Genomic DNA, 17352 nt, shown 5'->3' on the forward strand with positions numbered 1-17352 from the left:
CCTTTCCACTTGAAAATGGAGGCAGAAAAAAATGTCACATACTTGTTCAAGACCAAGAGTGTCCTCCATAGTCTGTTGAACCACAGGGCCATGCTGCTGAGAAGAGTCTGACTTGGCTGAGTGCTCTGCTATTGTCAACTGAAAAGTTTGGTCCTGCACCTTTGCATCTGGAGTCACCAAGCAGATTCTGTGGGTTTAGAAAACAGTACACGAAGTTGGGGGTAAATGACAGGAGGGTATTGGAAGGGTTAACAGGTGGCTCTAAACAAAATACATTATATTCAGGTATTAAGTTATCAAGCAACGAAAGGATAAATTGCATACATGGAGATGTTCCAAGAATAAATAGTGAAAAAACAGTGGAACTAAGGACAGTGTTGTGGCACATACCTTAATCTCAGCACTAGAGAGGGAGAAGCAGGCAGGGAGGGAGAAGCAGGCAGATATTGTGGTCCAGGACAGCCTGGGCCATATACCTGTCTCACAACAAAAAGGTCAAGAAGTCAAACCTCTTCATTATCCATTGTATATCACAAGTAATAGTCTTGCCCATGATCATAGTTTGTTCTTTGAAAAGATAGATTTGATCCCTTACCATCCCCTATCAACATTCTCTTTCTCTACTATTTCCTTCCATCACCTTTACTTTCATTAATTTATCACTTTCTTATCTGTTCTCCTTCAGTAGAATCCCAACTCCTCGAAGGCAGGGATTTGATCACTAACATATCCCTTCCCTGATGTAATGCCCGGTATGTGGCCAGCCTACATAAATATTGGTCATGAATATGAAGAAAATCCCTCCCAGCTATAGTTAACATTCATAAGTGCCATCTCAGTCCCTTATTGAACACCAGATTGCACACCAAGAGAGCTCAGAATTCTCGGAGGTGCTCTGATAAGCATGCCATTCTTGAAATAAGAAGCCATGAGCTTGAAATAAGAAACTATTTTAACTGGAAGGAAAACAGACACTCTAATTAAAGAAGGGTTACCCTTGCTGCCACCCTAGATTGTTGGGAGAATTGTGGAAGAAGAAAATCTGTCACTTTTTATGTAGCTAGTCAAGTACTAAATGCTAGATACTAAAATGCACGTTGCCCCGCTTAATTTAGCTGTCCCTCAACAATAAGTGTGTGCTTTGTTCTCCATTCTACTAAAAAGAAACTGAGTCTCAGAGGGGCTCACTCTCCTTACCCCGGCTTCCTCACTGAACAGGCAATGAATACATGAGTGGTGGTTATTATTAATCATTGTTAAAACACACCAAGTTTAGTGATTTGTGACCTCAAGTCTTTCATGAACTGGAGTAGAATATTTCTCATTCATGGTGATATTCTAAGTTTCCCACCATGTGTTGACTACCTTTTCACTGAACACTGTTGTCGTTGGTAAGAATCAAGGAAAGGGGGTGAGGGGTTAGGTGGCAAAGAAAGTCAGTTTCCCGAAATATCCATTTCCTGGGATTTACGGTATCAAGCTCTTTGTAAGCTGTACGTGGGAGACACACACAAAGCAGATGCTATCCTGTCCTCAAGGAGGACCTTGCTTCCCATAGGAAGCTCTACAGTTAGTCATTCAACAATGCTTCTTCTGTGACTACTCTGTGTCCCACACGATGTTCACAAATGATACCCTAGTACTCCTGAGTTATCCAGGAGTGGAGCCACTGGCTGTCAATGATCAGAAAGGACCAAGTCACAAGCTAGACTGTAAGTTGCTGGAGAAGCATGACAGGTTGTTCTCGAATGTCTAACATGGCTCCTAATACAAGTGTAAGTTAATCCAGTAAACGTTTACAAGGGAATTACACCAGTCAATTTCTTAGTATTTTTAAATAATTTTTTATTATATTTACATTGGTGTTCTGTCTGCATGTATGTCTGTGGGGGTGTCAGATCCCCTAGAACTAGAATATAGACTGCTATGAGCTGCTGTGTAGTTGCTAGGAATTGAACGCATGTCCTCTGGAAGAACAGCCAGTATTCTTAATCACTGAGCCATCTCTCCAGCCTCCAGCCAGCTTTCTTTTGCTGTAAAATATATCAAAGAGAAGCAGCTTACAGGGAGGACTGATATAGTTTAGTTCATACTTGAAGAGGCTTCAGTTCATGATTATTTGGCCTGGTTGCTTGGAGTGGACAGTACATCATGCGGTTACAGTATGAGTTGAAGAAAAGCTGCTCATCTCACGATATCTAAGAAGTGAAAAAAAAAAAAAAGGGATGAGAACTCAATATCTCCCTCAAAAACTTGCCTCCATGACCTCTTTTTTTTTCCTAGTAGACTCCACTTCTCAAAGGTTATGCCCTATCCCGTTAGCTATATATACTGGCCATCAAGCATTTATGGGATTCTTAAGATCTAAACTGTTCCCAGGACTGAAGTACTCCAGGGAAGTCATGGGGAAATGAGTGTTCATTGAATGGTGTTAGAATGATATTGGAAGAGAGGTGATACTACAGAGATTATTCTGATCCCCTCTTGATTAGAAATATAGAAGAGAAAAAGACAGCTGAGAAAAATATGAACTTGAGTAAGCACTGGCGGCTCTAGGGATGCATGTATTGGCAATTAGCTTAGGAGACTGGGGTTACTCTCACAGCTGGCAAGCGGGAGGAAGCCGTGGAGGATTTTTAAAGGTGTGCTGTGAAGTCTTGGGGTACCTGTCAGTAGGGACCAACACCAGTGGACATGTGGTAAAGCAGTTTTGGTCGGAACTAAGTCTGTGTCAGTGACAGGGGAAGAGAGAGAGAGAGACAGACCTAACATTTAGGATCAGCATTCAGAATCCTATTGATTTCTCAGACCCATCAAAACACACACACACACACACACACACACACACACACACACACACACACGATTGGTTCCATTTTGCAGATGAGATAGAGGTTTATGGAGGATAATGACTTTCCTAAGTCTTATACTTAATCAGGTATACAGCCATAATTTGAGCCTAATTGGCCTGATCCTGTATCTGGGAAAAATTCAAATAATACACTGGATTGAAGAAACAGATGAGCTAGATGGAGTATTACAATGGAGAAAAGCAGGCTTTATTTCATTCTTTATTTTTATTCCTTCCTGCCTTCCAATGGAAATACTAAGTAGTATTAATACATACTATTACTACCCTTTTGGCCAGTAAGTTGCAGGAAGGTATCTGCACCACAGACCTTCATTGCTTCTTATTGCTCACCAAGTTTCTGCTTCTTTACATATTCCTGCAACTGCTTGCCTCTGATTAAGCAAGAGCTACAGGATGGGAAGTCTTAAATAAGGAGAGCTTGTTAAAACTCATGTTTACTTAATAAAACGTTATCAGTTTGGAGTAAAAGTGAGAAAAAAAAGTAAAAAGCAAAAACAGGATTAAGTTGAAATACATTTAGGACCTTCTGTAAGCAGAGGAACAGGAAGCCAAGGGATGTACATTCCATCCTGATGAGAAGAGTACAGGAAGAGGGAAGGGGGCAGTGGGAAAGATAACTGGTTCCTCTCTCTGCCTTCTGTTTGGAATTGGGCCTGAGCTGGGAGTGGTGTGGAGGTCCGTCTGGCTGAGCTCTGCTTCCCAACACCTAAAGATACTGGTCCTTATCAAATTAGCCCTGCAGTTCAAAGTGAAGCCATTTTAGTGTCCTGTGGGGATGGAGAATGGAACAGTTCCCACATGGGAGCCAGGAATGAACTAGCGAAGAATAAACATGATATAACTTGAAGGTAAAAAGGCATAATGTGCTACTGCACATATGACATAATACATATAAAAATAATTTTAATTCTAATTCTTTCTATTGGGGAATGGCAAACTGGCCCACAGGCCAACTCCAACTTTGCATCTGCTTCTGTAAGTGTAACAGAGCTGTTTTTATTTTCATATACCAGTTTTAGAGGATTTCATGCTGGAATAACAGGATTGAAAAGTATCATGACAGACAACTGATCTCAAAGACATTTGTCATCTGGTTTATTTGAAAACACACACACACACACAAAAAAAATCTGCTGACCCTACTGTAATAACAAAATACTGATGATGATTTTTCTAATTACAGAATCATATTTTAAATGTTATATTTATCATTTGTTTTTTTTTTTCTTCGCTATGTTTTATTTTGGTGTTGGGCATAAAAGAACTATTTAAAAATATCTGGCTGCAGATGAAAATGACCATGCCATTCTCATTTCACTCTGTTCTGAGTTCAACTATGCAAAGTGGGTTGTTTTGCTTACATTTCTCTGAGAATTAGGAAGTCCCAAAGCAAAGTCCCAAGGGTAACGACCTGCTGCAGTTTTGTCACAGGCCCTTGAAAGGTGGGTGTGTAGCTGGGGAATCACTGTGTTTTCTACAGCTTATGAAGGCTTGGCCAAAGTACACATGACACATCCCTTACGTATGAGTGGAGGAGGCATGAGAGACAACGGAAAAAACGATTCATTTCCATGGTCAGTGATCTGATGCTTACCACTAGACATAGCTTTTGTACTCTGAGAAGATGCTTAACCCCATCTGAAACATGGTTTCCTAGTATTCCTAACTTGTATCATAAACTATCATCTACTGTTAGCCAGGGCTATCTCAGATTTCCTCCTTATATCTATTCCATCTCCTTACTCTGGAATCTGATAGCTCATGAGGGAGGAACCTTGCTCAGTTCCTCATAGCCTGAAACATACTGATTCTCATGAAATCAGCCTTATAGTTGAAAATGGTATCATTCAGTGTGTTGTTTTCAATCCAGTTTCTAGAAGTTATAGGGCAACATGGAGAAGAAAGTCCTCTCTCCCTCTGAAGCTTTCTACCTGATAACTGGTGAGAACTGTATCCCCTCTTTCTCTCTCATCTTCTTAACTGTTATTCCCTGTAGTGGCTTTAGTGTTTTGTGGCAAATGTCCTGTAACGTAGGTCATTTCACAGATTGTTCGAAGCCATTTGTTCTCTATGGGAAAGAAACATAAATCTATTTGCTATGCTTCAGCTACCAAGAACATGACCTAAAATAGCTAAAACGTCAGTTCACCAGAAGACAAATTCAAATAGATATTTTTCTTTTTAGTTCATAGTTCTAGTTTCTGTTTTCAGTGGGGATTTCATGGGGGGAAACATTGAACCCCAAGAGCTGAACATTTTGAGAAAACAAAAGCGAGGACACCTACAGATGTTGTCATGTAATAATTTTTAACTAAGTACAGGTAGCTTCCTTTGTGTTATTAAGATTGTTTTTCAGTATGTCATGGACAAGTTATTTCACTGAAAGCACACAATGTAATAGATAAGAAAGCTGAAGCTACATAACCATCATAGAGAAAATGAAAAAGAAAGTAATCTCAAATGAGGACTGCATTTTTCCTCATGTTTTGATAGGCGACTTTGGACACCTGGAATCCAAAGACCTTTTCTTAATAGGGTCTAGTAGCTGACACTTGTGATATCAGCACTTGAAAGGCTGAGGCCAAAAAAAAAAAAAAAAAAAAAAAAAAAAATCACCCAAAATTCAAAGCCACCTTGGGATACATAGTGAGTTCCAGGACACAAGAAGGTGACCTTGTCTTAAAACCCACAAAAATAAGACAAAGCAAAACAAAACAGGATGTTATCTCCAAGCCCACTTCACAGGTCATGACAAGCTGGTAAAGACGACTGCGTTTCCTGTCAGGTATCAGGAGTTTAGCAAAGGTTATCCATATGTTCCTGTCTTCACTTCCTTACATTTCCATTTCCCTGAGTCCCCTGGGATCACAAGAATTCTAGTCAACCCTGACGCTCTGGCTGAAAACACACCAGATGGCTGTAGAGCCCTACAAGGAAACTCTCTGAGCCACTCTGGGGCTGGTGATCTGATTGAAACGTGTTACAGCTTTTATAGAGTTCCACATCGATTTACAATTTTGCTTTAAAGTCACTAGATTGTTTGAAATTCAAAACGTACATGTAGCCTGCCGCTGTCTTTAGTATCAACGGGAATCAGACAAGCAGATCAAGGTGGCTGCGATCTTAGTAATTGGGAGATGGAAGCAGCAGGATCAGAAGTTTATGATCACCCTCAGATACATAGAGTCTGAGGCCTGGAAAATGTGAGACCTTGTTTCAAAGCAACCATACAAACAATTCCAAATTTACCACATGTTCAGCCGTTGAGCTCTCATAGCTATCAAATCTCAGGTAAGAAGATAAGACTGTATTTGCCTCACGAGTAGTCTATTTTTCTCCAACTGTGTAGGGGTGAGTAAAAAGAATGTCAATAACAAGTTTACAGGAGGGGTGCCGCCTGTTGGTTACTAACAGGACTTTGGTTTACCATAGGTCTTCAAAGTGGAGACCAGTGGGGCTGAGATGCAGAAAAGGTGGAGGGGCAGCTACCTTCTACAACACAGTGTCTCTCTCTCTGTCTTGCCATTTCTGGCCTTCAACTCCCACCCACTACACCGGGTGGCTTTTCTTCGCCCTTCCTTGAAATCTGTATGGAACTCACATGAAAGAAATCCCTCCTGATCTATTTTCCTTTTATCACCAAATAGTTTACATTACCATTTAAACATTTACTTAGAAGTTTCCTCATTTTTATATATTCGTTCACTAAACAATATTTTGGGTAGCGAGCATGCTGTGTCACATAAAGGAAGACCAGCAGTCCAGGCGTGTTTCCTATTTCCACAGAACACCCTATCACTTCATGCCCATTGGATGCTCATCGCAGCTGCTTCAGGAGAGCAGTCAGTATGCCCATTTGACAGTAGAAGGGAATTGACTTCATGAGGAGAAATGGAAGTCTGGGGTTAAAGGTTACTGCTTCTGTGAATTAAGCACAGAGTCCCACTGAAAGGGCAGAAGAGAATACAAGAGGAAACTGGTAGGAGAGTTATACATAGTAAAAGTCCATTCATTTCCTTGAAGCAGTGAGCATCTTAAACTTTGATGGGGAGACAAAGGATCAGAGGAGAAAGGAAGATGGATTCACGCCCTTGACTCTAGGCTCCTCATTCTCTTTCAAATGCTTGGTCATATTTTGGCCAGCTTTCAAACTCTAGGAAACACTCTGGAATTCTAAGCTAGGAGGGGTTTCCTTTGCAGGTTTGGCTATTGTAACTTTACGAGAAATTGTTCAAAACTTCCTCTCACCGGTTATAAACCAGTCTTTTAAATGAATTCCTTATTTATGAAGTGGTTAACCCTTCTTTCTGACACATACTCTGATATTGCTTAGCTTTTAGAATAAAATTAAGCTCAGACGCTCTCACATAAACACACACACATAGCTGGAGCCGTATATGCTAAACACTAAGAAACACATTTATATATCATCATACATTCATAAATTTAAGTAGTCACCTACGTAATTATACACACTCACTGGCATGACTCTTTCTCTTGTAGATGGGGAAATAGATTCAAAATACCCAGACTTCCACATATACATAAGATTTGTCCTTAAAAAACAAACAACAACAACAACAACAACAAAAAGCAGGATGTCTTGCTGACTGTAGGTGTGATTTCCTCCTTTATCTCTTTCCATTATTAGGATATGAAGATGTTTCCTCCATCAAGTGAGTGGCAAAGTAGAAATGTACTCACGTTCTAACCCTTGATATAGCATATGTGGTCTCCAGATGGCATGATCTACATGAAAACTGTGAATGAAGACTCATTGCATGGCATTAGAAGATGATGAGATGACTGTAAGAATACTCCATAGCCACTTCTTGTCTTTGTCAAGGCTCAGAGATCTCCAGGGCCAAAAACTCAGCCCTGAGTCTAGTCTAAGCAGAATGGGATCACAACTGCAGCCTGGATAAGACACAGCTATCACTGCTGCCAAGCTCTTCTCTGCTATCACTCCCTCTCACATCCAACCCCAAACCAGCAAGTCAACTTGTTTAAATAGGGCCCTAATTATTTGTCCTTTTCAAGTTCATAAATATTTGAATGGCTCTCAGTTACTTTTTAAAATAAAGGTAGTTCTGGATATTTTGCCCATGACTTTTGATACATTTTATCAGTATATGCATAGAAATGGAGTTTCAAGGTCATAACATAAGCAAATATTTAACTTCAATAGGCCATATCTAGATGTTTCCAAAGGAATGAAACCAATTCATACACATTGCAGGATTAGTGACGAGTCCTAGTTACATTTTATATTTACCAGTACTTGTTTTACTCAGCTTTTTAAAAATTTTAGCTAATCTAATAAATGTGCAGTAAAAGACATGCTTTTTTATATTATTTAAATTAATATAATTGCATCATTTCCTTCTTCCTTTTTTTTCTCCAAACCGTTTCATGTACTCTTCCTTGTTCTTTTCAAAAAGTGGTCTCTTTTTCAATGACTTTTTTCTCTCTCTCTCTCTCTCTCTCTGTTGTCATATATGTCTTTTTCTTTTTAAACCTAAATACATGGTACCATTTACTGATTGTTTGGTATTGGGTAACATTTGGCATACTCTTCCCCAGGGAAGAACACTCTAAACACTCCTTCTTTGCCTGTAGTTCTTTGTGTACAGTTGAGGCCTCATTGTCTTTCCCTTGTCTAATGTTGTTGCTTTTCTTCATATCATGTTTATGTAGTCATGTTGGTTAGACGTTATGGGTAAAGCGCCTGACATTCCAAGGGGACAAAGCCTCACAGTAACCTTCCTGATCCTCTGGCTCTAATAATCTTTCTGTCCTCTCTTCTGAACTGTTCTACAGTCCTTGGATGCAAGAGTTGAAGGTGGTACTCTAGGTATCCATTGAGAGTGTGCTCCACAACCCTGTCTTTTGGTTGGTTGTGTTTTTATGTTGTGGTCATAATCTGTTGGAAAGAGAGACTTGCTTGACACAGGGTGAGGACTACACTTATAAAGACAAATATTTAGAATGCCGTTAGGGATTATCCTGGTTTAGTAACATGATTGTTGTAGGTTCTTCTCCAAGATCCATGACTTCACTAGCCCTGGGTATTTGGCCAGGTTTCTGACACCAGGCATGATTTGATTTAGTTTTTGAGGCAAGACGTCAGTTTGAAGTTTAAGCTGGCCTTTACCTTGAAGGAATCCTCAGGCTTCAGTCTCCTGAGTGCTGGGATTATAGAAGTAAGCCACCACACCCAGCAATCACTGCAGTTTTATAACCCACTTTCATAACCAGTGATATACTCTTAATGTCAGCGTTTGTTGCCATATTTAAATGGTTGTTTGTCCTTTCAACATTAAGTCATAAGAGATCTTAATGTATTCTTGGTATGAATCCTTTATCCAACAAGTGCTTACAGGATTGCAAAAGCATCCTCTGACACTGTGACATGCCTTTAAACTTTAAAAAAAATAATTATTCTTTCATATATTACATCTTTTAAAAACATTTTATCATTGCTACTATTATTTATTACAATTTATTCACTTTGTATGCCAGTTGTAGCCCCCTACCTCATCTCCTCTTGGTCCCACCCCTCTCTCTCTCTCTCTCTTTCCTCCCTATGTCCTTCTCTTAGTCCACTGATAGGGGAGGTCCTTTTCTCCTACTATTTAACTCTAGCTTATCAGGTTTCATGAGGACTGTCTGGAGATGATCAAAGAGTAGGCAACTTAGTTCATGCCAGAGACTGCCCCTGCTCCTCTTACTAAGGAACCCCCATGGAGACTGAGCTGCACATGGTCTGCATCTGAGCAGAGCATTTAGGTCCTCTCCATGCATGGTCCTTGGTTGGTTTATCATTCACTGTAGGCCCTTCTGGACCCAGATTTTTGGCTCTGTTGGTCTGCTTGTTGCACTCCTGTCCTCTCGTTTAAGAAATACCTTGTATCTACAGGCAGGAGAGATGGCTCAGCAGTTGAGAGCATGTAAGTACTAATCCTAGAAAAGACCTGAGTTTGATTCCCAGCACACACATCAGGCAGCTCACAGTTGCTGGTAATCATAAGGGCATCTCACACCTCTGGCTTCCCCTGGATCTGCACTTACATGATTAGAGCCCAGCCCCCAACACACACACACATACATAATAAAAAATGAAAACAGATTTTAAACAAAAACAAAACACCTAGTATCTCAATGTATGGAAATGACATATTTTTTTCTAGAAGCTATTTTGTTTAACTACTCACACTTGCTATAATTAAACTGTGCTTAATTTCTGTATAGCCTATGAGATACAGCTGAGGGTTATTTTTCCTCATTCAGCTACCCAATAGCCATGAGGATATAGAACATTATTCTTCCTTTCTGAATTACCTTGGTATTATTGTAGTAACTAAAATGACCTTGTATCTTCTCCCTGAATTAGGTATCAGAAACCCCCACTTCCAATTCTGATTTGATCATCTGAGAGTCAATGATGTTTAGCTAATTACATCTTTCTTTGACTTTCAGCAATTGCATCTCTAAATACATAAGCTTAAACACTGAAGCCTTTTTTTTTTCTCCAGTTGTTGACATCATAAGCTTTTGCTATAGAATTTCTCTTAGCACTGCTCTATAACTTCCACTTCTAAGGAAGACATGGCCATTCTGCAAAGGAACAGTGCTTCATTGGGGGACCTACATCAGCAGTATTTGCTTCCTTCACTAGATGTGTATCTGTGCATGGCAATCTGCAGATTCATCTCCATTCTGTGGGTGTCATCTGCTCATAATATTTCAATAGCAATGAGGCCAGCCTTGGAGCAGAAGAGAGCATCTCATAGCTCTGAACATGGATAAGCATCAGTAACTTTTCCTTTCTAACAGTGATGACCCCCAAGTTCCAGCATAGGAGAGAAAAGAACAAACCACAAACAAGTATGTGAAAAGTAGCAAAAATAAAGCTTGCTCTTCTCAGGACCTTGATTCCCTCATCTGGGAACTCAGGCTTCTATTCAACAATATGTATCATTCTTTTAAAGGACATCAAAGCAAAGCTTTTGAGAGAATATGTGCATTCATGATTGACTCCATTGTCTTCTCTCCAGTTGTCTAGGAGACAAATCCACTGCCTTCGTTGGCATTACTTTCTCCTGCTTTCTTTCTGTTCTGAGACTAGTCACTGTTCCAGACAAGACACTTTCCTAAGTCCAAGACACAAAGATAGCTTTCAATATGATTGTTCATCTCCCTACTAGTTTCTTGGTCTACTATTGCATGAAATAGTTTAGTTACACTCTAAGGGGAATCACACATTTGCTCAGTTCCTCCCAGTGGCTTCTTTCCCTCTCAGGGAAACTCTAACTACCCAGTGACCTAAAAGGCACACATTCTTTACTATTTTCTAACCTTAATCCCTATTATCCCTTTCTTTGATTATTTCTTCTTTTTCTTCTTCTTATTATTTTACAATTTATTCACTTTGTGTCTGGGTTGTAGCCCCCTCCCTCATCTCCTGGTTCCATCCTCTTTTCCTCTTCCTCCCACATCCCTCTGCCCTAGTCCACTGCTAGGGAAAGTCCTCCTCCCCTACTCTCTGACCCCAGCTTATTAGGTCCCATCAGGACTTCCTGGGTCCTCTTCCTCTGCTTGCTGGCTTGGTCACCGCACCAGGAAAAAGTGATCAAGAAGCAAGCAACCAAATTCATGTCAGAGACTGTCTCTTCTCCCCTTACTAGGGAACCTACATGGAGACTGAGCTACCTATGGGCTACATTTGAGCAGGGGGTCTAGGTCCTGTCTATGCAAGGTCTTTGATCAATGTATCAGTCTCTCCAGGCCCTTCTGGATTTGTTGGTCTTTTTGTGAGGCCCCTGTCTCCTCAGGGTCCTTCTATATCCCTCTTATGTTCATCTTGACTCCCTTAAATATGCCTTTGGCTTATACAGACTAGTCCCTGACTGTAGGATGCTTTTCTGCTGATCCAATTCTCATTTCTTCTTCGACAATCTATTTAAGCTTCACCTCAACCAAATTTTTGGGAATATACAATGACTGTTGCAATCCCCCTGCAGTGGTATATTGTTCTGCACAGCATGCTGAGCTAATATATTATTTTCTTCATTAAGATTCCCAGGGGAGTAATATTTTTTGTTTAATATTAGTTACTTGATGTCTGAGAGTACATAGTAGGTACTCAATAAGTACCTGTTACAAAAATGTATCAATATGTGATTTAGTTACATTTTATTATGCTTAACATGATATCAGACACTACCTATAAATGCAAGAGCTTCATCAAATGTACAGAGTTGCATAAAGTCTAGAGCAGTAAGCAATATTCTCTTTTCTTAACTATATTTTTACTGTACTGTTTGAAATCAGTTTTCTTGGGACTCTGAGTAAGACAATCCTATCTAATTCTTTGACTTCACTTCTCTGTCCACCTCATCTTTTATTATTCGATAATTCTGGCAATTGTCTACAATTTTCTGAAATTTCTAGCTTGATTCATGCTTCATTGCCTTTGTTCAGGCTCTTTCTTTTCTTTGGAATACTCTTCTGCTTTTCCTTTTCTTACATTTTAAGCCAAAAGCTCTCCTCAGAAATCTTCAATAGGCCTTCTTGTTGAGCCTTGGTGACCCCAGTTCTCTGTTCTTCACCGTCATCCATGCATTACTACAGCTTTGTATTTACCATCTGGCATAAGCATCTCTTCCTCGGGTGTCCAATTCTGCTCATCAAGAAGAGTCTAACAATGAACGGGGAAAAAAAAGCCTGCACATAAAAGAGAGAACCATGATGGGTGATTCCTGGGGAAATGTAGCCCAAGAGCCAGCTTTCTCCCATCCAGACTTCCTACTTACAAAAACAAATAGGGATGTGGAACTCCAGCTGCCATGATTTTGATTTCTTGCTCCTTACTTACCAAACATTAAGTCTTGAGTAAGTCTTGAGCCCTGGAGTCCCTGTCTGCCTATTGGGAATAATGTCATTGCACAACATACACAAAGCAGCCAGTGTGTAACACTGTATAATATATCCAGTGATTTCATCCTTGGGAAAAAAGGGAGATAATTTCCTGTTATTGCCCATTCATCCTTCCTCAGTCAGAGCATGTAAGAGCCAAGAGCGAAACTGTTAGCGGGAGGGCTGGAAGCAGTAGGTATTGTTAGATGCGGTGGGAGATAGTTCACTTCCTCCTGGGGGGCCCAGAGAGCAACTGTCATGTTCCTTGGTGGTTGAGTTCAGCTTTCAATTCTAAAGCTCAGAGAGTTGACAAAAAGTCAACTCTGATTTCTTTTAGACAGAACACATCTTTCCTGGATTTATTTCTGTTTATCTAGGCAAGAATTCAGTCATCTGCCTGGTGCCCTTACTCCTCCCACTGCATCCTTGATACACAAGGAGGCTCAGAACTACCATAATGCATGCCATTGTTTGCCAGCAGCTTTGTCCAACACCTTAGGGAAGTGGAATTTAATGGAAACCTCATGACAACCCCATGAAAAATGCAGTGCCACAATCAGGCTCTTTGGCTTAAGTCAAGCTTTGTCCAGTCCCTCCAATGGAAGGTCATACCTGCACTGTGGGCCTTACAAGGTTCACAGTCATGGCTCTACTTGGAGACACAAGTTACTTGATACTTTTCTATGTGTTCATTGTAACACAAAGGGGAAAATGAGATAAGTCAGAGCGAGTATGACATTCCTTTCCGTGTTCTTTATTTTTTAACCATTCAATTTCATTATTAAGGTTGCCAGAATAAACTAATGAGGAGGATATCAAAGAATGGATTTGGTAAGTTGGACTCTAGTTGTCCAGAGTGAACTGTACATTTTTTTCTCCGAGGGATTGAGAGGTAGGATGTTAGTGTTTAAATTTGCACATGCTATGGCTGGGTTTTCTACACTCATTCTCCTTGCTTCCACCTGTGTTGATTTATATGAAGCATGTTAGCATGTTCCATCTCAGTACCTTTTCCCCCCAGAAATTCCAATTACAGAAAAGTACTTATCTGCATTTGTGATTCCCTTGTAGTCCTTAACTCATCATGGTACCATTAGATTGAATCCATCTTTAGTACAGTTTCATAGTGAAACACCAATGTTTAATTTTTCCTTCTGTTCATCACATGGTTCCTTTCTGAATTAACTATTGTTAAATACTGAATGCTTGCTGCTGGAAACTCTATTCTTCATTTTGTCACAATATTATACATTTTGGCTTCCCTTTTACCCCCCAAGTCTTCCCACACAGTCTTCTTTTCATCTTATATTTATTTCACTGTTAACTTCTTATAGAAATATCTTTTCAACTCAGATTTCTTCTGATTATATTTCCTGTTTCAATGCTTCACATTTTACCTATATAGAGAGCTGCATGATTTATATTTCCTATTCTACCTTAATCTCCATTCTCAGACCAAAATATACAAATGCCTAGGCCACAGCAGCTTCTGGTCTCCCTATAATTTTTCCAAAGCATGATCATATTACACACTTACTTCTCCTTGTGTTCCAGATGGAAATTAGAGCCATTTTTGGTTAATTTTCCTTACTTATTTCTTTGTGCTCACTGATCTTACCCTAAGAATATGTCTTTGTCAAGTATATTAGATTCGGTCCTCTTTTACTTTTTCTTATTATCTGTGCATCTGCGACAGTTGCTTTCTTTTGTAAGGGTTTGGGGGGAATGACCTATCAGTCAACCCAGCTCATAGTACTGTATGATTAATGTGAATGCAGTACTACAGAATGCATGGTAATGGGTGCATTTACACTGGCCATACATACTTAACTTGATAATATATGCAGGGAGTTAAGGACTTGGATGGCAGCAATTGTGGCAACATACCTTGAAACATGATAGAGAAACTCCTGCATGGTAGGCAATGATTCACACACAAGAATTTCAGAATGGCATTGTTATTAACAGCAAAAACGGCAGCAACACACAAAAATTATCCATAAGGGAATGCAAATGGGCCACATCATGTTCATCAAAGAAAAAACAACATTCCAGTCAAAATGAGTGATGTAAACATTATTTGAAAACCTAAATACTGGGCTGAAAGAAAGCAAACTTTCAAAAAAAAAACACTTTTATTTACCTAATATCATTTAACATAGAGTTTAAAGGCTTGGATATTTCTACTCATTACTAACATTTATTTAATTTGGAGATAGTATTAAAGCAGGTATGCATGGGAATAATAATTTTACAAATTGAGAAAGAGGACATATTTGGAAAGAGAGGAGTATTTTCCAAATAAAGCACACTGGATGTTTCAGCCATATTTATATAATTTTCTTACTTTAAATAAAATTTGAAGTCCAACTTTATTCCATGGTGATCAGACAAGATACAAGGGATTATTTCAATCTTCTTGTATCTGTTGAGGCTTGCTTTGTGACCAACTATATGGTCTATTTTGGAGAAGGTTCCATGAGGTGCTGAGAAGAAGGTAAATTCTTTTGTGTTTGGGTGTAAGGTTCTGTAAATGTCTGTGAGGTCCATTTGATTCATGACCTCTGTCAGAGATATTGTTTCTTTGTTTAATTTCTGTTTTGTTGACCTGTCCTTTGTTGAGAGTGGGGTATTGAAGTCTCCCACTATCAATGTGTGGGGATCTATATGTGGTTTAAATTTTATCAATGTTTCTTTTACAAATGTGGGTGCTCTTGTATTTGGGGCATAAATGTTCAGGATTGTGATGTCTTCCTGGTGGAATTTTCTCTTGATGAGTATGAAGTGTCCTTCCCCCTCTCTTTTGATTAATTTTGGTTGAAAGACTATTTTATCAGATATGAGAATGGCTACTCCTACTTGTTTCTTTAGTCCATTTGCTTGGAAAGTCGTCTTCCAACCCTTTACCCTCAGGTAATGTCTATCTTTGTGCCTTAGGTGTGTTTCTTGTATGCAACAGATTGCTGGGTTTTGTTTATGTATCCATTCTGTTAATCTGTGTCTTTTTATTGGAGAGTTGAGTCCATTGATGTTGAGAGAGATTAATGACCAGTGGCTGTTAGATCCCTTGATTTTGATGTTGGCTGTGGTCATAAGGTTGTGTGCTTGGTTGCTTTTTGTTTTACTGTAGTAAGGTTAATTATTTCCTGTGTTTTCTTGAAAGAAGCTAATTTTTTTTTTGGGTTGTATTTTCCCTTCCAGTGTCTTCTGTAATGCTGGATTTGTGTGTAGGTATTGTTGAAATTTGTTTTTGTCATTGAATATCTTGTTTTCTCCATCTATGAGGACTGGGAGCTTTGAATGGAACATGACATTAGATTAAGTATGGTAAGGAGTACATGTCTGTTACTTTACTGCTCTTCACAATTTTCTCTATGTGGAAATATTTTATAATTTAAAAATATCACAATGTGACTCTGTTGCTTAAAATATGCTAACCTTCATTTGCCTATCAAATAACATCCGAATTTCTTGATGCAATGCCCTTTCTGACTCCCAGCTTGCAAATGCCCATGAAGTCTACATTTGCTGTTCTAAGACTATCTCTCTCTTGCTGACAGTACTTGGGTTCTGCTTGGGTACCTACGTGGTTATAGAGACTCAGAGCATAGAACCTGCTATTGACTTTGTAGCACACGTTCTTGCTTCAAGACAACACAACTCCAGTGTTTAATTTTGAACAAAAGGAGGGACATATGTGTAGTGATACTGAAGGCAAGTTCCCTTTTACTTTTGACAAATTAGGGAGACCATAAGGTACCATTGTTTCCCCTCTTTTCTGGAATAAACTATGCTCGTTTAAGTGGACTGGATCTCAAAATACCTGCCATACATTAATTCAGTACAATATTTTCCAAGCTATATTGTCATTTCTCTATTTCCAGTGCACTTTTTTTTAGTAGGGAGGGTAAAGTAAGATGCCACTTCAACAGAAACAATGACAGCAAAACTGAACATTCACAGTGATACAAACACGGTACCTCTGCTAATAAACTTTAGCTACTGGGGATGCTGCATCCACTGGCATCAAACAGTTCAAGGTAAGAACACAGGAGATGTCCAAGAGCCCTTGTGTACCAGGCATGCAGGTGGAGATTCACAGGCTAGAACAAAGTACACAGCTACCTAAGAGAGACTGATAATGTGGATTTGCACAGCACCCATGAGGAACAAAGCCGCAGTTCAGAGAACAGGTAGCTAGTCTCTCACAGGTGTGAGAAGGAAAAGTGCTTTGTTAAACAAAACTAACAGCAGTCAATCTATACCCTGAGGAAAGTCAGACTAATGCGATGAAGATCCCAAGAGAATAGGTTACAGTGAGACAGACTGTATCTCAAAGAATGTCTACGTTTCAAGTACTATAAATTTAGTGAGGACACACCCAGGTGTACACAGAGCATTAAGCAACAGTAGAACAGCATTAACAAATAGACAACGCTGTGTCTATCTGGAGTTCACGCACTGGAGGTGCTAAAGCCGCTGGACCAAGCCTGATCAGAATTGCTCTGTGCCACTAGGCATTTTAGGAAATTAAGGGCAGCCCCTTTATCACTGGGCTTGTC

Source organism: Meriones unguiculatus, chromosome 8, assembly GCF_030254825.1.
Source record: "Meriones unguiculatus strain TT.TT164.6M chromosome 8, Bangor_MerUng_6.1, whole genome shotgun sequence".
Classification (NCBI taxonomy): Eukaryota; Metazoa; Chordata; class Mammalia; order Rodentia; family Muridae; genus Meriones; species Meriones unguiculatus.